The sequence below is a fragment of the Pelodiscus sinensis genome, chromosome 16, assembly GCF_052426305.1.
Source record: "Pelodiscus sinensis isolate ZL-2025 chromosome 16, ASM5242630v1, whole genome shotgun sequence".
Taxonomy (NCBI): Eukaryota; Metazoa; Chordata; order Testudines; family Trionychidae; genus Pelodiscus; species Pelodiscus sinensis.
In genome coordinates, this window is record NC_143067.1 from 4,671,305 (window position 1) to 4,691,710 (window position 20,406).

Here is a 20,406-nt window from a genome sequence, read left to right on the forward strand (position 1 = left end):
GGGGGGTGGCTCTGGCCTGGGCGAGTGTGGCCACGAGCTGCCCCAGCACCCTTGGGTCCTGCGCGGTTCCCGGGGCAGGGGGAGCGTGGGACTTAAAACACCCCCACAAGCCCCTGAGAAGTAGGGCGTGGGGGAGCCGCTTCCTCTTAGTGCCACCTCTGCCCAGGCCTGTTGGATTCCGCAGGGATTCTCCGGAACGGCCTCCTGTGCCCATCCCAGTGTCTGCATTCAATAAACGGGCCGCTCCCTGGGATGCCATGGACCACGGGAGCTGCGCTCACCCAGCCGAGAAGCCCCGAGGAACATTAAAAGCACCGCCAGTGGCAGCAACAGTTTAGCTTCAAGGTAGCAGTGCCCGGAAAGGAGGGGGAGCTGGATTTTCATCCAAAGACGCGGGTGATGCCCGCGAAAGTTCATGATCCCAGCTACGTGTTTTGTTCATCAGTAAGGTGCTGTGAGGCTTTTTGTCCAGTTACAGACAAACTCGGCTCCCTCCCGAAGCATCTGGATTTTGAAGGAAGTTGTTAGGAAGAAAGGGGGGGGGAGAAAAACTAGACAGTGGACAAAATCTTGGAGGAAGAGATGAACTTCGCCCCTTATTCTGAAGGGCAGTAGGGGTTAAATTTCTAACAGACGCCCCAGGGAGAGTTTCAAGTAGCCAAGGGGCCTGCAGTGAAAATGTCTTCCCTCCGGCTCTCAGCTACTTGTAACTCATTGGCCACTATGTCCCCCTCAGTGCGGGATGCACAGAGCATGTGTGCCCATGACAGCCTCCTGCTCAGAAGCCGGCTGGAAGTTCAAACTCTAGAGCCACGTGCGTTCAGCTCTGGAGATTTCCAGTTCAATTCCCCGTGGGTTGACTGCCCGGAGACACCCAGATACTGTTGTCAGGACCCGCTCAGATCTTGTGGGGGCCACAGGATAAGAGAAGGCCCCAGGGGTTCCTGTAACCCAAACTTCATTGCGCTGTGACCCCCTTCTGACAGTAAAAGTCGCTACACAACACTGGGAGTGGGGGGTGGCTGAGTCTGCCTGAGCCCATGTGGGGAGGGGGCCCAAGCCCCAGTGCTCTGGGCAGGGGAGGCCAAACCTCCAGAGTTTCAGCCCCAATCTCAGGCCTGTATCCTGAGCTTTGCTGCCCAGGGCTGAAGTCCTTAGACTTTGGGGTCCCGACGCACAGCTTGCAAACTAATGCTGGCAATGGCCAGAGTGCATGAGCTCCTACCATGATTCTGAACCGTCAGGGTGGTTAAACACTGGAATAAATTGCCTAGGGAGGTTGTGGAATCTCCATCACTGGAGATATTGAAGAGCAGGTTATAAAGGCATCTATCAGGGATGATCTAGATGGTGCTTGATTCTGTCAAGAGGGCAGGGAGCTGGTGACCTCTCGAGGCCCCTTCCAGTTCTATGATTGGGCTGGGTGTGGGAATAGAGCAGGGGGCCCAGCTATGCCAGCTCTGTGCCAGCTGAGAACTCCCTCCCCACTGGGAGAATTCACAGCTGGCCGCATCTAGATGATTTCTTGTGCCTCTTCAGCTGCAGAGAGGGAATCAAAGAATCAGAATCCAGGAGAGAGTCGGGCTTGTGGTCTTGTAGATAGCCACGTCTCAAATAGGGCGTTCTACATTAAACTTCGAGAGTGTCTAAAACCAAACAGGAAGCCATGCAGCGTGTGGCATACAGGGATAACATGCTCATGAATCAGCCGCACTAAAAGCAGGCAAGCCATTTATTTTCTCTGCTAGCTAAAAGTTCCCATTTATCTTCAGGGTTAGCCCCTACGTAAAGTTCACTGCCACAGTACGACCTACAGATGCCAAAGTTATGCATGGCTGTGGTGAGGCCCACACCAGTAAGAAAAGGCAGCAACCTCTCAGGTAGCTAAAAATGAAAAGAAAGCGCTACCAACCACTGTCACCCTCTAGGAATCCAAAAGCAGTCAGGTGGCTGGGCAAGCAAGAGGCACAGACGTGTCTCGGGATGGTGAGCATCCTTGGCACAGAGCAGGCAAACTCCAAATGGAGTCATTATAAGGCCCTAGCAATTTTTTACCAAAGTGGTTGGCCAAGTCCCAGAAAAACAAGGAAACTGCCAAGTCTGAGCTGCATCGAACTAACACTGGATGGCACGGGCTGACAAAATGCAACCCTAGGGGGTGCCCCATGAATAGACCAATGGGGCTGCAGGAGAGGGGAAATGAATCCTTACCCAATACCATCCTCCCGACCCTGACAAGAGATGCCTTCCAAGCTGACGCCACATGTAAAAACCCGACTGTCTGGGTGCAACCAAGCCACAGCAGCAGCAGTCAGATTATAGCTACAAAATCGCCAGGGATACCTATAGCCACTGCAACTGATCCTATCTGGCCTCCCTTAATTCCAGCCCCGTCGTGATTCCCTGTGAAATATTTGTCATGTTCACGCCTCCCCTAGGCTTGTCACTATGACAGTCTGTCAGCGGTGTACTGTACAATCATAGAAACCCCCCCTCGGGGGGAAAAGGTGCCTTTTGGAGCCAGGGTGTGGTGCAGGAGAGAGAGAGGCATCTCAGACGCTTGCTCGGTATGTGCTAAAAGGAACAGAGAACACTGCTGCCGCCTCATTTCTGCTTATGTAAGACTTACCTGTCAGGGTATTTTGGGCCCAGCTGTTTCTATATTTAGTCTGCAAAAATAAAGCCTGGATACCCAAAGATGATGCATTTCTGACAATGCTTTCAGGTCCAGACAAGGAGGAGCATGTAGACCCACAGTGTGGGGTCCTACCCCATATCTAGGACTATAGACACGATGCCAATACAAATAATCCATAATCCATGGAAAGATACATTATGCACCGTCGAAACACACTATGGCTGTGTCTACACTGGCATGAATTTCCGGAAATGCTTAAAACGGAATACTATTCCGTTTTCAGTTTTTCCGGAAAAGGAGCATCTACATTGGCAGGCTGCTTTTCCGGAGAAGCGTCTGTGGCCAATGTAGACGCGCTTTTCTGGAAAAGACTACTGGGCTGTCTACACTGGCCCTTTTCCGGAACAGTGTTCCGGAATAAGGACTTATGCCCGAGTGGGAGCAGAATAGTTTTTCCGGAATAGCGGCTGATTTTGTACAGTAGAGCATTGTTGCTTTTCCGGAAATTCAAGGGCCAGTGTACACAGCTCGCAGCTTATTCCGGAAAAGCGGCTGATTTTCCGGAATAAGTGGCCCACTGTAGACACAGCCAAACAGTATACAGCAACACACAACTAAGTCTGCACTGGTGCACGTGCACACACGAGTATGCACCATACTTGCACACAATTGAATTCAGTCTCCTTTAGTGTCATGCTCTGAAGATGGGAGGTTATTACCCCAGCAGCACCTCTGTATTTTAAACTGTCATCGCCAGGGCAAACATTGGTTTTCAGGGAGTTAGTTATTTAGCAGTTGTTTTTTTTTAAATTTGGGCTGAAATTTCTAGGTTTTTGGTTTATGGAGTTTCTATGATTAAAAAAAATCTCAAAATATTGAGCCTGAGTTTTGCCCTGTGCAGCCTATATGTATTTGCAGAGTCTATTATTTATAGCGCACCTCCTGTGTCTAAGTTATTTGCAGTTAGATCTTTTAACTGCCTGTTTAGTGCTTACATTAATACGAGAAGACAGTCTACGATCAATAGCATTGCTATAAACCATGTGGACCAGCCAAACAGCTGCTCTTGGCATCATGGTTCTACCAGCGATCACCTCGGAGTTCCTGTAAAACAGTTTTATGAAACTACTCTAAGAAAATTTTAAGTAAGATTACATTAAACTTCGGTGAGGCTTTGTAGGAACAAGCACAAGGCCGTGGCGGAGTAAGAGTGAGCGCGTCTAACATTGTAACGCCAAAGAGCGATGGCGGCGATGGGGCATGTCCCCTCCATCTCGCTGAAACTCGCCGGGTTCACCAGATGGAGTGGAATTTGCCGAACTAGAAGCCGTGACCTCTGTGCCGCATTTCAGCCCTGAACGTGCACACAATGGCCGCATTCCCTCTGCCTTCGTGCGATTATCTGCCAATTCCATGGAGGGACTCGTGGCCAACTTTGCCAACAATGGGGTGCAAATGGCACATTTGGAGCCAGTCGCGGCGCTCTCAGTTACCTGCATGTGCGTGGGAGTTAACGCTGTTTCGGCACCGATATTTCAGAATTTGGCCCGATGGATGATCTGTAAAGCAGTGAACAACGAAGCATCGATTTAAGTACTAACTGACCCCCACTAAGCAGGCTGTGTGGGCAATTCAGTGCAGTCATGTTTTACCTCACTTTTTAAATCACCTTTTCCCCGCTCTGAGATACACTTAAGCTTCAGGGGAGAACCGAGTTAGCCCGTAACTGGAAACTCTTAAAAAACAACTAATAGTCTAGTAGCACCTTAAAGACCAACAAAATACGTCAATGGGATCGGGAGCTTTCGTGGAACCACCCGCTTCATCTGAAGACGTGGGCTGTGCCCGTGAAAGCTCACGATGCCATTGACATGTTTTGTTAGTCTTTATGGGTCTGTTTGTTGGTTTTGAGATACTCTTAGTCCTTCTTGAGTCCCTGAGGAGCACCCAGACCTGTGAGGTCACAGTAGGGCCACAGCCTCTTGGATTATGAGAGTCCCCCTCTGGGTCACACTCCAGGATAGCTTTAAAGACCCAGGAAGTGAATCACAAAAGGGAAAAAGGCATTTTGTTCAAGGTAGTTGCAACTAGACAGCCCAGCCCAGGCAAATGGTGGCGTTTCCAAACTGAGCTTCCCCAAGGTTTGAGGATGTTCATATGTGGCAGGGGTGGGGAACCCTTTTTGGGTCAGGGGGTGCTGACCCATGGAAAAGTCAGTCAGGGGTGAGAAGTGAGAAGCCCCCCCCCCCCAAGAAAACAAACCCAAACCCTCAATGATGTGGCCCCTGATGGAGAAGGAGAAAGACACTCCCCCCACACCCCAGAGGGGCCCTGGCTAGTAGATTTTGTGTGCTGTAGTCCCTCAGTGGGTGTGGGTTCCCAATGCTAGGAGGGGAGCCGTGGGCTTTGGATCAAGGCAAGCTGGGGGCTGCATCTGGCTCTGAGGTCCCCCACCTCTGATATATGGGATCTGGTTTGCTCCAGCTCTTGCCCACCATAATTCAATTCTGATTGGTGCTGGGCAGTGCATCTGAATTTGTAAGAGTTGAGTCTAGCATGCTGAATAGTTCCCATTGGCTTTAATGGGGCCCCACTTTCCCCCAATCTTGAACCCACTTTCCCCCAATCTTGAACCCACCACCTTAGAGTCTCCAGGTGACTGCCCTCTCCCCAGGCCACTGTGGAACCCACCCCCACCTACCTTCCTTCCGGAAGTACCTTTCCTGCCTTTCTACTGCGGGCTCTACCAAGCTGCCAATAGCCTTGGCCCAATCACCGTGCTTTGCTGTCTTCTCTCAAGCATCCCTGTTCCTGAAAGGAGGAATGTTCTGAGCCCACCGCGGGAGGCCCACCTCTCTGCAGGTGAGCTCTGTCCACACCAGGCTGAGACAGAGTGTAGCGTAAGCAGACTGCTAGCAACCTGCCCGGACTCCAGTCCGAGCTCTGCTTCCTGAGCGCTCAGATGCCAGCTGAGTCCCTCTCCTCCATCTCCCGCTGCCCGGCGGGGCAGCCCTGTTGAACTGCTAGGCATCTCGCTGACCTAACGAGGCTCAGTCAGTTAACGAACCCAGTAGGGCTGGGCAGCAGCATTGTGGCAAGGTGCAGGGATGGCTACAAAATGACCACTCCTTGGACTGAGCAGCTAGCCAGTATTTAGGGCCTTGCCAGGTTGTTTCCCATAAGAGGAGAAACGGATGTTCCTGTGGGTCAGGTACTTCTTTGGGACAATGCTGTTACCTTACACAGAGTGCACACAAAGACCTAGTCCCCTGAACACAGGAGAGGCAAATGACAGCAGGGAGTTGCTGCGCCCCCAAATAACTCCTTTCGGTTCTCCCTGTCAGGGCCATGTTCACGTTCTTTTCTCGCTGCTGGCTTTTTGTCTTTCTTTCTGCCAGACCAATGCAGAGACCCTGCCTTTGCAATCAGTCACCAGGGAAGCCAGGTCCCCCATGGCCGAGCTGCTGATCAGCCTTGGATGGTGGTTTCTATTGTCTTTAGGGAGCTACGGCTGCGTCTACACTAGGAAGCTTTGGTGACAAAAGTGCTGTTGATGTGCAAAAGTCGCCAAAAGTGACAGCCGGTCAAACTGGTTTTTCTGCCTTCCATTGTCGACATTTCATGGCCACGTTGCTAGCTCCCTGTCGACAGGTAGAGCAAAGCAGTGTGGGGGAGCATCCCACAGTGCAGTGTTGGGGGAAGGCAGAGCTGATCCCTGTGCTTCTTGGGATTCTGAGTTCTCCCACAGCCTCCTCAGCTGCTGGGAGCAGCGTCATGAGTAGCTCTGTGAGCTCTCCATGCTGAGGAATGACAAAGCAGCACCGCCGTCTCTCCAGCCCTCCCCCTCCAGTCTTCCCTCCTTTCTCCAGCGGTTTGCCTGTCGCTGTGTTCCTAGCAGGGCAGAACAGAAGCATTCCAAAGGAGCAACTCACTCAGGTGTCAGATACTTCTCGGAGCTTTGAAAGGAGAGAGGGATGCATGCCTGCAGAGCAGCAGAGATCACAAAACACTGAGCAGACCCACCAGAGCAGGCATTGTGGGATACTGGCGGAAGCCAGTTCTCTCAGCAAAACAAACAGAAGAATCCTCAATGGCTCTTTGTAGACAATAAACGGAGGGGAAAAGACAAAAGTCTCTCGCAAGAAGAAAAGATTTTTGTTGCCAAAAATGGGTGTTTTTCCCAACAAAAGTCACATTGCAGTATAAACGCTCTCACTGTTTTGTTGCCAAAAGGCAGGTTTGGGCAGCAAAATGTGCCAGTGTAGACAAAGTCCATATAGCAGCTTACTTGCTTCCTGTATTTAGACTGCATGATGTGACCAGCAAACCCCTCAGCTTTAAGGACTCCTGGGATTGCCTGTGGATCAAAGACGTGCTTGATGGCTGCCATTAACACTTGCAGGCACAACAATGCCAACTATTAAACAACTGTACAAAACCCACCCTCTGGGGATATTCATTATGTAGAGAGTTCGAGAAATTCCTGCTGAACTCCTCACCCTCGTTATCATGGAAATGAGTCGTGTACTTGCCATAATGTTATTGGCTCTGTCTACATTAAGGACATTCACTCTGTTCGCAGTCCCACCACCTCAAAGCAGAGCTTACACTGCTCATGGCTTTCTTGGGTGTGTCACTTGAAGCTGCGCTGGGGCAAACCCCAATTGGCCCTGGCCTGGCACAGCTACATGAGGGGGAGCAGTGTTGCTATCTCGCAATTTTATTGGGAGTCACATGATATGCAATGTTTTTCTTAAAGCCCTAGCTTATTGTTTAATTTAAAAACACATGATTACTTGGGTCTTGTCTGGAGTAAGAAGAAAAGGTATTTTTGGTTAAACTGAGTGAGCTAAGATGTGTTGAAACACCCTGGATGCCCAGTATAGACATAATTTAAACAACTTTACAATCATGTTCGTTGTTGGTGGCGTGGCTTCGCCTAGTCCCTCTTCTCTCAGCATTGACTATCAAGACAGTTTAAGGTATTGAACTTTGTCTCCACAAAGTGCTGTCTGGTCTTCTAAATTGTTAGATATTTCCATTTAAAAATGCCCTGTTTTTTCTTAGGCCACGTCTCCACTTGCTGCGCTGGAGATCGATCTTCTGGCGTTCGATTTAGTGAGTCTAGTTAAGATCCACTAAATCAAACACTGAGGTTGGCTCTGGTTGGCACTGATATACCTCGCAGTTGCAAGGACTAAGGGTAGCCAACGGGAGCGTTTGCTCCCATCAGCCCTCCTCTCTGAACACGGCACCAAGCTTTGCTTAATGTAAGCCGACTCCCACTACGTATTTTACACAGCAGGAGTTGTGTACCTTAGCCTGACCTTCCAGGTCTAGTGTAGGCCTGGCCTTAGTCTAGAGAACACATGGGCTGTGTCTAGACTGCATCCCTTTCCCGTAAAAGGGATGCAAATTAGACACATTGCAATTGCAAATGAAGCGGGGATTTAAATCCCCCCCCGCTTCATTTGCATAAAAATGGCTGCTGCTTTTTTCCGGCTCGAAGCTTTGCTGGAAAAAAGCGCCAGTCTAGACGCGGATCTTTCGGAAAATAAAGCCTTTTCCGAAAGATCCCTTATTCCTCTTAAAATAAGGAATAAGGGATCTTTCAGAAAAGGCTTTATTTTCCAAAAGATCTGCATCTAGACTGGCGCTTTTTTCCGGCAAAGCTCCGAGCCAGAAAAAAGCGGCAGCCATTTTTTTGCAAATGAAGCGGAGGGGATTTAAATCCCCGCTTCATTTGCAATTGCGACATGTCTAATTTGTATCCCTTTTACGTAAAAGCGATGCAGTCTAGACACAGCCTCTAGATTCTAAAGCTGATCCTGGCACCTGTTAAATAGTGTCTACATTAGATGCTAATACCTTTTCAAAACACCTCTTGGCTACCATGTTTTAATTACCAGAAGTTTTGTCTTTGAAAGTATTCTTACCTTGTGTGGACAGTGTTTAATCTTAGGGCTAACTTAGGGCCTTGGTCAACCTTAGTGCCTTGACTAACCTAGGGAACAAAGTATTTGGTTTTCTCCACCGTACTCCCACAATTTCAGATTTTGCCAAACACGTTTTCAATTCTCTCTTCGGAAAATCTAAACAAAAACATTTCCCTTCGGTTCAGGAACACCCAAATCACAACATTTTGAGCACTGAACCACAGTCAACTTTTCATTTTGAGTCAGTTTCCTGTTACTCGGCCATCAGTCAAGAGGCAGCAGTGCCTGATGGAAGATGTATTTCTGTTGTCGCAATAGGCCTCATTCTTCCCTATGAGCTGGGCTCTGTGGCTGAACTACATCTCCCATGATGCACTGCAGTCTATCCTCTGGCAGGAAGGAATGCCGCAGGGAATGGAGTCCTGCAGGGGAGAATGGAGACAGGAGGCTCAGAGGCAGATCAGCCGCGAACTGTCCCGAAACAAAACCGTTTGCCGACTCCATGTAGAAACATTTCACAGCATTTTGTTCTGCAAAATATTTCAATGTTGCAAATGCGGGTCCTGAATCAGGATGAAGGCAAAAGGCCACAACAGCCGAATTTCCTCTAGAAGAGAAATTCCTATTTTTTTTCATCAGCTCTAAAAACACAAGCAGGTGCAAGTAAATGTCAACTCTGAGCTCATGCCACAGTGCAGGGCGCTGTGCCAAGCATTGTGGAATGGCCGTGACAATCCGCATGCTCCGTAACGCGAGCAGGGGTGTATGCCGTGCACTGTGGAGACTGAAATCAGCCTGGCGAAAGTCCCCACTGCAGCACTGGATTTTTCATTTGTGCAGTCCCCTCCGTTAGTTAATCAACCATTCAGGTGTCTAGCTCAGACCCAGCCGTGTCCAAAAGCATGATTTCCAAGCAGCAGCCAAGCGTGCACACACGTTCTTGTCTGCATTTTAAACACCACGGTAGGGCAGCACAGATTATCACTGGCACGCCCAGTAGCCATGTGACTCTCAGAAAGGTGTAAAATGCCTCGCTAGGAGATGAACACCATTTTTTCCCCATGCAGATCCTTATAACCCCCAGCCCCGCTGATCAGCTTGAAGGGCAGCCGAACCCACACCGAGAAATGGCTTGTGGCACGTAATTTTGTGAGCCACGGAACGAGCAGATCACTGCAAATTAATCCTATTGCATTTGCATGGAAGGGCTTTTGCTGAGGGGGACATCACTGACCAGGTGCTCAGCTTTGCAGTTTGAATCTTCCGTGTGGCCCAGGCACGCTTCAGCAGAGCCAGTCACATCTTCGTGTCTCTCAACAAGCGCATGGATGGCCACAGTCCAACAAGCCATTTACACCCGGCGTCATTGCACTAGAGACGAGTGTTGTCAACAACCTCGATCCCGTGGAAAGCAAGTCGGGGCGATACACCGCAGCTTGCAGGTGTTAAAAATCAATCACCGGGACAGCCGTCGGTGAGTATCCCAGGCATTTTGTGCTGGAAATCTCTTGTGCAATCTTTCGGATTATTCTGCTGTCACTGGGTTGGGGGAAAATCTATCAGATTATGGGAACAAAGGCCTGGAATGGCCCCCCTGGGCCACCAAGTCCAGTCCCCTGCTATCGGAGGCAACTCCCTCGTACCATCCTGTTAAAAAACTCATCAAATTCCAGCTGAAAACTAGTTGGGTTGTCCCCAGTGCTCCCACTGGGCGGCTGTTCCAGAATCTCACCTCCTCTAATGGTTACACACCTTCTAATTTCAAGCTGAGATTCATACGCAGTTTATGCCCATTGGTTCTGGAACAGGGCGGCTGCCCCGCACTAGAATGAAAAAGGTTAAAACAACCCTGGGAGAGTGCTGTGGCTGGGAGCCAATCAGGAGAGGGCTTGTGGCAGCCAATGAGAGCCCAGCAGGGCTGTATAAAAAGATGGCTGGCCAGGAGGCACTCACTCTTGTTCTAGCTCAGGAGGGAGAGGGACCTTGCTGTTTGCTAGTGCGGGTACTTTGGACAGGGCAGTGCTGGGGAGTGAGCCAGGAGAGCTCAGGCCTGACTAAACCCCAGGCTGAGGCCCAGCGACAGGAGCCCAGGGAGGTACTAGGGCTGCGGAGGAGCAGCCAGGGCAGAAGGCAGCAGGTCCACATCTAGATGACACCTGGCAGTGGGACACTGAGGCACAGCATGTATAGGGGGTTGGGGCATGGCTAGCTGTCCCTAGCACATCCTCACGCGGTCAGGTGGGTTTGTACTTGCATGACCCGCCCATGTCCTCCCCCCCACTCCCTGGCCTATTCTGGCATCTTAAGAATATTTAGCATGCTAGCTTGGCGCCAGCTCCTGCAAGCAAGTCTGTGCAAGCCGGGAGCCGCACGGCTAACTCCCAGGGTAGACACCTCAAACAGCTTCCTCTCATCAAACAGGCTCCCTGCTGTTAGCAGCTGTTCTGTGCCCCTCCTCCTGTTGGGTCTTCCTCTTTCTTGAACGTGGATGACCAGACTAGGGAAGAGTCCGGCTGAGTCTGCCCCATGCCTGGTATAACGGCCACAGGCCTTCGCGCGTGCTACTGGAAATAATCCATTGGCTCCATTTGCTTCTCCCCAAAAAAGGGCCACGTTCCCAGTCATCGTGCGATCGCCCACACACCCACGTCTTTCTGCGCGTGTCCTTTCCGGCGGGTGAGCCCCCGGCTGGGAACAGACATTCCTGATGTTAGCCCACCACCGCAGAAATAACCCACCTTGCTGTATTTAAAAATGTACCACGATCAGTCATGACTCACCCGCTCCCCACTCCCCCGTGAACTGTTATTTGCGTGGGAAAAACACAGCCCCCGTGTGTCGCCTTGTCTACCCAGGGGAAGAAAACGTTGAAAGTTTTCCTCATTCCCGGTTACCAGCATCAGCTGCAGAAACTGACACCGTGGGGGCTATGAAGGCTTTGGAAACCAGGCCACTTGTCCGCGTGCCTCAGTATGGACTGGGCTGCCTACTTTTAAGTTTGTGAACTTAGTTGGGGCAGCCCGGTGGAAACCCCGCGGGAGGGAGCATGGCAGAGGTCTGCAGGATCTTGCCCACCTAGGTAGCGGTACCAGGGAAAGCCCTTAATAAAGGGGTAGTTTAATCCACCAGTTTGGCACCAGATGATGCTATATCCCTCCCTGAGCCCCGATTGAGAAGGAGGGGTGGATGCGAACCGGTTACCCCACGCTTGGGGAGCCGAAAGACGCGCGGGATGAGCCATGGGGACTGGTGATCTCATGCTACTTCGTACTTTTTAAGCCAGCACAGGCAGCCCGACGACTGGTATTTCCTAACCGTTGAGTGCTCGGCGTTGCAACCCTAACTTTCTTCCTGCGTGGGACGGCGATTGCCGTTCCCGGAGCGTCCATGTCTGGGTGGGGTTTTTAACTCCGCTCAGATCCATGGCGGTTCTCCCCGGGTGCTGCCCTGAGCTTCTTGTTACAGGCTCCGGGCCGCGCCCGCAGGAGCTGAGCGGAGGAGCACACGTGTGGGGGAGAAGGAGGAGGGACATTCCCACCGCCGCTCGCTTCACCCTCGCTGAAATATCCCTGAGTCATCGCCATGCACTCTCCCTCACTCTCTCTGGCCTGAACATGCTGCCTCTCCGCGCAGCCTGTTTCCCTGCTGGGGATACGTCAGAAGGAAACCAGGGCCCAGAACAGGCAGGGGAATCAAAGCGGCAGTGGGGCTCTCCGTGGGAGTGCCCTGCTGCCGTGGGCTCGGGCGGAGGGATCGGGGAGGTCTGAGTGGGAGATGAAGTTCTCCCAGCCTCCCAGGCAATTCACGGGCTTCCCCAAACAATCAGCTGCTGCAGCAACAAGGCCATCAGATGCCTGAAGCAAGAGCAGGTCCATGACCCCGCCTGTCCTTCCCCACGGCCTCGCCTGCGCTCCCTCTCCGCCCTGTCACTTAACCCAGCTGGGGGGGTCCCCCTCCGCCCCTTATGACACCCTGGCCAGCCCAGCTAAACAACTCCAGCCGTGCAATCCCACCCTGTCAGCAGCTGGCCAGTGAGTCAGAGGTAACAGGGTTTCAGTCATGAAGTAAAGTGCAGCGCCAGCAGCAGGCCTCAGGCTGCTATTGTATAAGCACAGGCGCTGGGACACAGAGCGGGGATTAAGAGATCTGTGTCAACAGCGCGCCTGTGTACATCACCCCTGCCGCGGGAAGGGGCCGCAGGGGTGCATGATCTCCTGCAAAGTCAGTTGGGATTAGCGCCACACTCGGTTGGCCAACGGGGAGTAACTCCATCTTCGTCCCGCCCACTGCCCTGTTGGGATGGCCACGCCCCTGGCCTGGGGGAGGGGCTTACTCGGGGTGCATCCAGCCAGGGGGAAGGCAGCTGGCAGGTGCTGGGTAAGCCAATGTATCTGCCTGGCACCAAAAACACCCCACACCAAAGAACGAGATCCCGTAGGCCGAATTTGGCCCGGCTCAACCCCCATGCAGTGCTTGTGAAGGCAGCAATGGCGCTGCATGGGGTCAGCCAGAATTTGGCCCTAGGTGCTTCACTGGGCTCTCGTCGACTGAAAGAGCCGAAACCAAATTCTGCGTCCCCCCGTTGTACCCTGGCAGCCCCCAGAGGCAGCCGACTTTGCTTTCCTGACTTGGCTTGGAAGCCTACTGCACAGAGCCCCGTGCGGGTACGCAATCGGTATCCGTGTCGGGATGCAGATACGCGTGGATAGCTGCGGATTTGCAGCGCTCTCCTAATGCCCTCGCAGCTCTCTGCAGCGCCACGCAGAAGAACCAGGTTCGGCGCCCACCGAGGAGGGATGGAATAACTCCAGTGCTGAGCTCTGCGCAGTCCTCCTGGAGGGGAAGCTGAAAGCTGTAACGCACCAGCAACGAGACCCTACCAGCCACCCAGCCCTTCCTCCCTCGAAATGCAACCGGACAGCCCGTGCCCCCTAGCAGAGGTTTCGCTCATTCCACTGTAGGCCGTGCTAACTAACGTGATACAAATTCACTCCATCATTTCAGCAGCCCATTGTTCGTGTCCATCACAGCGGGGATACTTAGTAGAGGATTCCAGCCATGGACTCTGGGTTTAGAACAATGACACAGCACCTGAAAAAACGTAAGCAATGCCCTGACTGCACTGAGAGAGCGCAGAGTCTAGCGTGTCTCTGCGGAGGGAAGGAATTATTTAGTGACTGCTTTTGAGCACAGCTGTAGCCATCCAAAAATCCTCACTGCATGAGAGAAATGCCAAGCACAGTAGCCACAAAAGCACAAACCAGGGCACTGGTAATTAAGAACTCAGTGTCGTGTGTAAACTTCTGGAGCTTCCAGAGGCAAAAAGGTAGAATCATAGAACACTAGAACTGGAAGGGACCTTGAGAGGTCATCGAGTCCAGTCCCCTGCCCTCACGGCAGGACCAAGATCATCCCTGACAGGTGTCTGTCTAACTTGCACTTAAATATCTCCAGTGATAGAAATTCTACAACCCCCCATGGCAATTGATTCCCGTGCTTAACCACCCTGACAGGAAGTTTTTCCTAATGTCCAACCTAAACCTCCCTTGCTGCAATTTAAGCCCATTGCTTCTTGTCCTGTCCTCAGAGGCCAAGGAGAACAATATTTCTCCCTCCTCCTTATGACACCCTTTTAGAGACTTGAAAATCGTTACCCCGTCCCCTCTGTCTTCTCTTTTCCAAACTAAACAAGCCCAGTTCTTTCGGTCTTCCCTCATAGGTCATGTTCTCTAGACCTTTCATCATTTTTGGTCCCCTTCTCTAGTCCTTTTCCAATGTCTCCACCTCTTTCCTGAAATGTGGGGCCCAGGAGTGGACACAATCCTCCAACAGAGGCTAATCAGCACCGAGCAGAGCAGTAATGCACACTTAGCCTACAGCAGCATACAGCTCTGACTCAGGTTCATACGGAACTGGCCTCAGGATGGTGAAGGAAAAGGCCTTTGTGTGCAGTCAGAGGCCCTGCGTATGTTTTTATTAGCTAAGTCAACGAGGGGCAAGCTAGCCTAGTGAGCACGCCATGATCCATCTCAGTGGCCCGCAAGATTGTTGGCTCAAGATGGTCTCGGGGGAGGGGGCAGTTTCGCTCCCTGCGCCTGCATGCGCAGAATGTGCAGGGGGTGGCGACTGAGCCATAGCAGCGCTGTGATGGGACGCACAGGGAGCGCCTGGCTCTCACAATGTCATGTGCCACCCGCTCGCTCCTCCCTTCTCATGCCCTGGCTTTAAGTGCGGGTCACTTTAGTAACACCGGTAGGAAAAAACTGACGTGGGTGAGAACCAGCAGAATCCGGCAACCCTGCGCGTGGGCAACGGGAACAAAACATCTCCTGGGCCACGCCCCACTGGGCCACGGATTGCCCCTCCCTGACCTTAGGTGTCCCAAGGTTGAACACAATTGCAGACAACCCCCCCACCTCCTCCGCACCTTCCCAACCCCTGCGACTCGACAGCTAACTACGGACACTCCCGTCTCAGCAAACCACTGCGGGTACTTCCTCCGGGTTCAGAGTGTGTCCGTGGAAATCAGCCTTCTCCCAGGACAACTGTCATGATTATGAGGGTTAGCCAGCAGCCTGGGGACTAAGGAGTTAACTACACCTAGCCAGGTGGAGTGGCCAATAAGAATGTAGGTAGGAATTTCAGGGTTAGCCAGCAGCCAGGGGACTAAGGGGTTAATTACACCTAGCCAGGTGGAGTGGCCAATAAGAATGTAGGTAGGAATTTCAAACTGGGATAAAGGAATTTTGGGTTTTTCCCTCTTTTGTCTCTGTGAGTTCTCTGCAGCTACAGAGAGAGACAAACATCTCTCTCTCTCTCTCTCTCTCTCTCTCTCTCTCTCTCTTCAAGAACCAATTCTTCACTTTCTGTAAGTAGGGTAAATTTTAGATAAATCCGTTAGGTTTTCTTATTTTATGGTTTGGGTATGGGATCTGATGAATGTACACTGTGTAAAAGATGGTTTGGCTTTTCTTTGTAACTAAGTTCTAGGCCCATGGAGGGCTCCATGAGTATATTTTGTTACCTTCCCATCTAGTCATTATGCCTGCAACAGGAATAATAAAAGTTGTGTCTTTTCTTTGTATTAGCCTGGCAGTGGTTAATTGTGTGCCCTGATTTTTATTTTAGGGGCGAGATTTCTCAAATGATCTTCCCCTGATTTCGTTATTAATATTTGGGTGGTGGCAGCGGAAGTTTTATTCCTAAAATCCAGGGTTTTAAGATTTTGGGGGAAGTTTTATACCAAAGCCTGGTAGATAAGGCTTTGGGGTACACTTGCTGGCCCCCACTTCGGCATTTATTGTGCCAGAGTGGGGAAGGAGCCATGACGGCGACACTCCCCCGCCGCTGACCCAGCACCCTGGCCAGGCTGAGACGATGATTTTCCTGCTGGAGGCAGGGGTGCTGGGACATGCCAGCGCAGCCCCGTTATCTGCAGAGATCTATATGAAATAACAACCCCAGTGCAGCCGGGGTGGCAGTTACGGTACCACGGCACCGGAGTGGCAGTCTGATCGGGGCTTGTATGCTCCAGCCAATCAGAGAACACTTCGCATCCACACAGCACAGGGGGGGGGGGGTCTACATTGCACCGTAACTCAAAATATGATGTGCCGTCTGAGCGACGCCAAGGGCGTATCTTCTTTCCAGGCTATTTCGAAATAGCTTATTTCGCCATTTGGCGCCAAATTTCAAAAGAAAAGCGCTGTTCCGAAACGTCCCTTGCGCCTCGTGGAATGAGGTTGACGGGGACGTCAGAATCGTGCGCCCGAAGGAACGGGCGTGCTGTGAAGAGGCGGGGTAGCTATTTCGGGATACTCCCGTTTCCCAAATTAGCGTTGCAGTGTAGACGTACCCTGTGGGACCCAAGTCTACGCTCAAGTTTCTCGCTGGCTCACAGCTGTTGTGGGGGAAAGGTGGGGATGTAGTTTTTGCACAATACTAGGTGAGCTGCTTGTGGGATGCTAAAGGAGTTGCGGATGGAGCTGATGCATGTGGTAATAGAGGAACACTAGAAAAAACTCCAGGGATTTGGGAGTAACATCCTGCAGACAATGCTTGTTCACAGCAGGGATCACTAATACAGACAAACTCTAGGACCACCGCCTGCCATGCTGGCCAATACGCTCTCATCCTGCAATGATTTGCCTGGCTCTTGTCTTACTGGTACTTTGTGGGGCAGGGCCTGTCTTGTTGATCTGTGTTTGTACAGCACCGAGCACAGCAGGGTCATGCCCCATGGCTGCAGTGCCTAGTACTACTGTAAAATAAAATAAGAGGCTCTCTGTCCATGGCAGTGTGGTCTAGTGGCTAGAGCGCAGATTAGGATATTAAACCTAACCCAACATGTGTCCTGCTACTGACCTTGGTCAAGTCACTTCACCTCTCTGAGCCTCAGTTTCCCCCATCTGTAAAATGGGGTCCATGAGGCTGACTTCCTTAAAAAGTACTATGAAGTCATGGATGGACAGAGAGCTACGTATTAGCACCTATTATCGCGCACCTAAGATATGTGTTTTCTTTCACAAAGACGATATCCACCACTCCTCTCCCCCAGGTGCTGGTTCCTTTGCAACTGCAATGCAGGCATGTTGCTGGACCAGAAGGCACGGCGCCCGTGCCCACCAGTGCAGCACACCACAGAGCCCGTCAGTGCAGCGCATCACGGAGAGCCACGGAGCTCATCAGTGTAGCGTACCACGGAGCCCGTCAGTGCAGCGCGCCATGGAGTGCCACAGAGCCCTTCAGTGTAGCACGCCACGAAGTGCCACGGAGCCCATCGGTGCAGTGCGTCACGGAGAGCCACGGAGCACATTGATGCAGCGTGCCACGGAGAGCCACAGAGCCCATCGGTGCAGTGCGTCACGGAGAGCCACGGAGCCCATCGGTGCAGCGCGTCATGGAGAGCCACGGAGCCCATCGGTGCAGTGCGTCATGGAGAGCCACGGAGCACTTTGATGCAGCGCGCCACGGAGCCCATCAGTGCAGCGTGTCATGGAGAGTCACGGAGCCCATGAGTATCGTGTAACTGTGGAGGGGGGCTTGCACTACCGGGGAGGCACTAGCAAAGTGGAGGGGAAGGTTGTGTGGGGAGGGACGCCCGCACTGAGTGCAACAGCTATAGGCCACCAGTGCTGCTCTGTGTTCCTGGAAAAGCCTCCCACGTGTCCCACTCGCCACGCTCCGCCCCCTCCCCGGGAAATGTCACCCCCCAGAGCAACCGGGCCTCACTGCTGTGTGCGCTGCAGCGGATGCGCTGAGATCTGTCGTGCCGTCAACAGGCTCTTGGAGAAAGGTTCCCTGCCATCCAGCCAATAGGGGCATCTTGTGGGGCTAATGCAAGACCTGCAGAACGAGGCAGGGACATGGGGCAAGAGGGGCCCTACAGGCCTGGCAAGTCGCACGCTAGTTCCAGCGTGAAGCAGGATGCATCCTGGCCTCAGCCCTGTTCCATAGGCAGAGAACTTTTGTCCAGGTTGGACCTCCCTGGTCCGGCACTTGAGGAGGGATTTTGCCAGACCAGAGAGGTCATTTCTGGCACCCCTGGCACCAGTGCCTCCAGCCCTGGCCTAGTCACTAGCCGCCCCACTGGCTGCTTCTCTGCCCCACCGGGCAGCCCCACAGCCATGTGCCGGGCTCCCGACCTGCTTTCAGCCTCTGGTCCGGGAACATCCGGGGGTTGCAGACCAGAGAGTCCCAGCTGAGAGAGGTTCAATCTGTATCGCTGTCCGTTCACCAAGCTGGCTCATGCGGATGACATTGTCCTCGGCCCAGAGGGTGCCTGGGGACTCGAAGATGCTCCAGAGAGCTTCCGGCACAAGGCAGCTGCTCTGGGGTGGTGGGTTTCTTGGGCAAAACGAAACATCCAGGGAGTTGGTCAGAAGCTTGGGGCCAGCCATCCGTGCCGCTGGCAAACCGCGGAGGCAGTGATCTGCCTAGGAAGTAAAAGATCATCGACCACACGCACCCAGCTGGGCATCCTAAGGAGAGCGGGGTTAGCAGCCTCAGCCACGAAGGGCTTGCTGACGGGCGCCCAAAGACGGTGACGCTAGATACGCAAAGGCAAGTGAATCAAACCCATGGACTGCTGAGCCCCTCATGCGACTCTGGGACATGGACTTCGCTTAAACAAGGCAGCAGGCGGCATTTTAGACATGCTGTCAGCAGCAGATAGAACCGGGTGTGGCCCGCCAAGCCTTTCAATCCAGCCCGCGGCTTGTCTCTGCAGCATGTGGGCACGGGTCTGCCGGCCGGATTACCTGGGTGTAGCTCACTCAATCGTTCCCCGCTATTGCAGCTGCCTGATGCAGAAAAGCTGCCCTTTGGGGTTGCAATAATCAAAGCCAGGTGCTGGCTCAGCCCCTGTCTAGCTCTAACACCCCCCGTCCCCCAAGGATTTCCAGCAGGCAGCGCCGAAAAAGCGGCACCTCCCGGCCTACACCCACCTGGTGTAATCTAGAGCGTATATCCCTGCCTGAGAGGGAGACACACACATGGAGCAGGGAAGCCTCTCCCGGCACTGTCTCTGACACGGAGACGGACACTACAAAGCGATCACGTCTCCCACCCCGCTTTACGTAGCCCCTCCCACGCATACCAGCACCCCCCCCCCCCCCGGCAGATGCCCTGTTTTCCAACTACTCCTTTCCCCGGAAGGGATCTTTGGCTGTTTCTTTTACTCGGATCTGTTTTATTTTAGGGTAGGAGTCAAGGTAAGAAAAATGAAAAGACGGGGACCTGCCCGTTGGCTGGGGGCAACTCTTTCCATTCCCTTCTCCGCGGGCCATGCGCCTCATCACCTCGCGACTTGCTCCCCGGCTAGCCCAGGGGGTTCCAACTTTTTTTCTCATGACCCAGTTGAAGAAAATCAGCGCTGCTGTGACCCAACGTCATAGGACTAGAATGAGCTCCGGGGTGGGGCTGAGGAGGAGCTTTGGGCTATAGGAGGGGGCTCTGGCTTGGGGGGGGCAGGACTGGGGAGGGAAGGGCTCACCTTCAGGGGCTTCCGGCCAGCGGTGCAGCGGAGGGGCTAAGGCAGCTTCCTGCCTCTCCTGGCACCACAGACCAGCCTGCCCCAGAAGCAGCCAGCAGCTGATTGCCAGCCAACGGCAGGGCGGAGCTAGTGCTCGGGGCAGGGGCAGTGCGCTCCTGTTTGCTCTCCCACACACACACCTAGGAGCCGGGCCTGCTGCTGGCGGCTGCTTCTGGGGTGCAGCGCAGTCTGTGATGCCAGGTTAAGCAGGGAGCTGCCTTAGCCCCTCCCCCCGCACTGCTCACCTGATCCCCCTGCAGGCAGGAGACCCAGCGCCCGACATTCCACCCCCCAGCAGTGGGTCGTGACCCCTAGTTTGAAAACCACCTGGCTACAGACTAGAGATGCTGGACAAAACAGGGCCTCCTTGGGCAGAAATCTCGTGTTTCACCTTTCCAGTAGAGCACCATCTACGCCCACAGAATCATTGAACACTAGGACTGGAAGGGACCTCGAGAGATCGAGTCAAATCCCCTGCCCTCACGGCAGGACCTAGTACTGTCTAGATCATCCCTGATAGACATTTCTCTAACCTGCTCTTAAATATCTCCAGAGATGGAAATTCCACAACCTCCCTAGGCAACTGATTCCAATGTTTGACCACCATCTACATGTTTTGTTAGTCTATAAAGTGCTACCAGACCATTTGTTGTTTTTTAAGTTCACCGGCAGGAAGTTTTTCCTAATGTCCAACCTAAACCTCCCTTGCTGCAATTTAAGCTCATTGCTTGTCCTATCCTCAGAGGCCAAGGAGAACAATTTTTCTCTCTCCGCCTTGTGACACCCTTTTAGAGACCTGA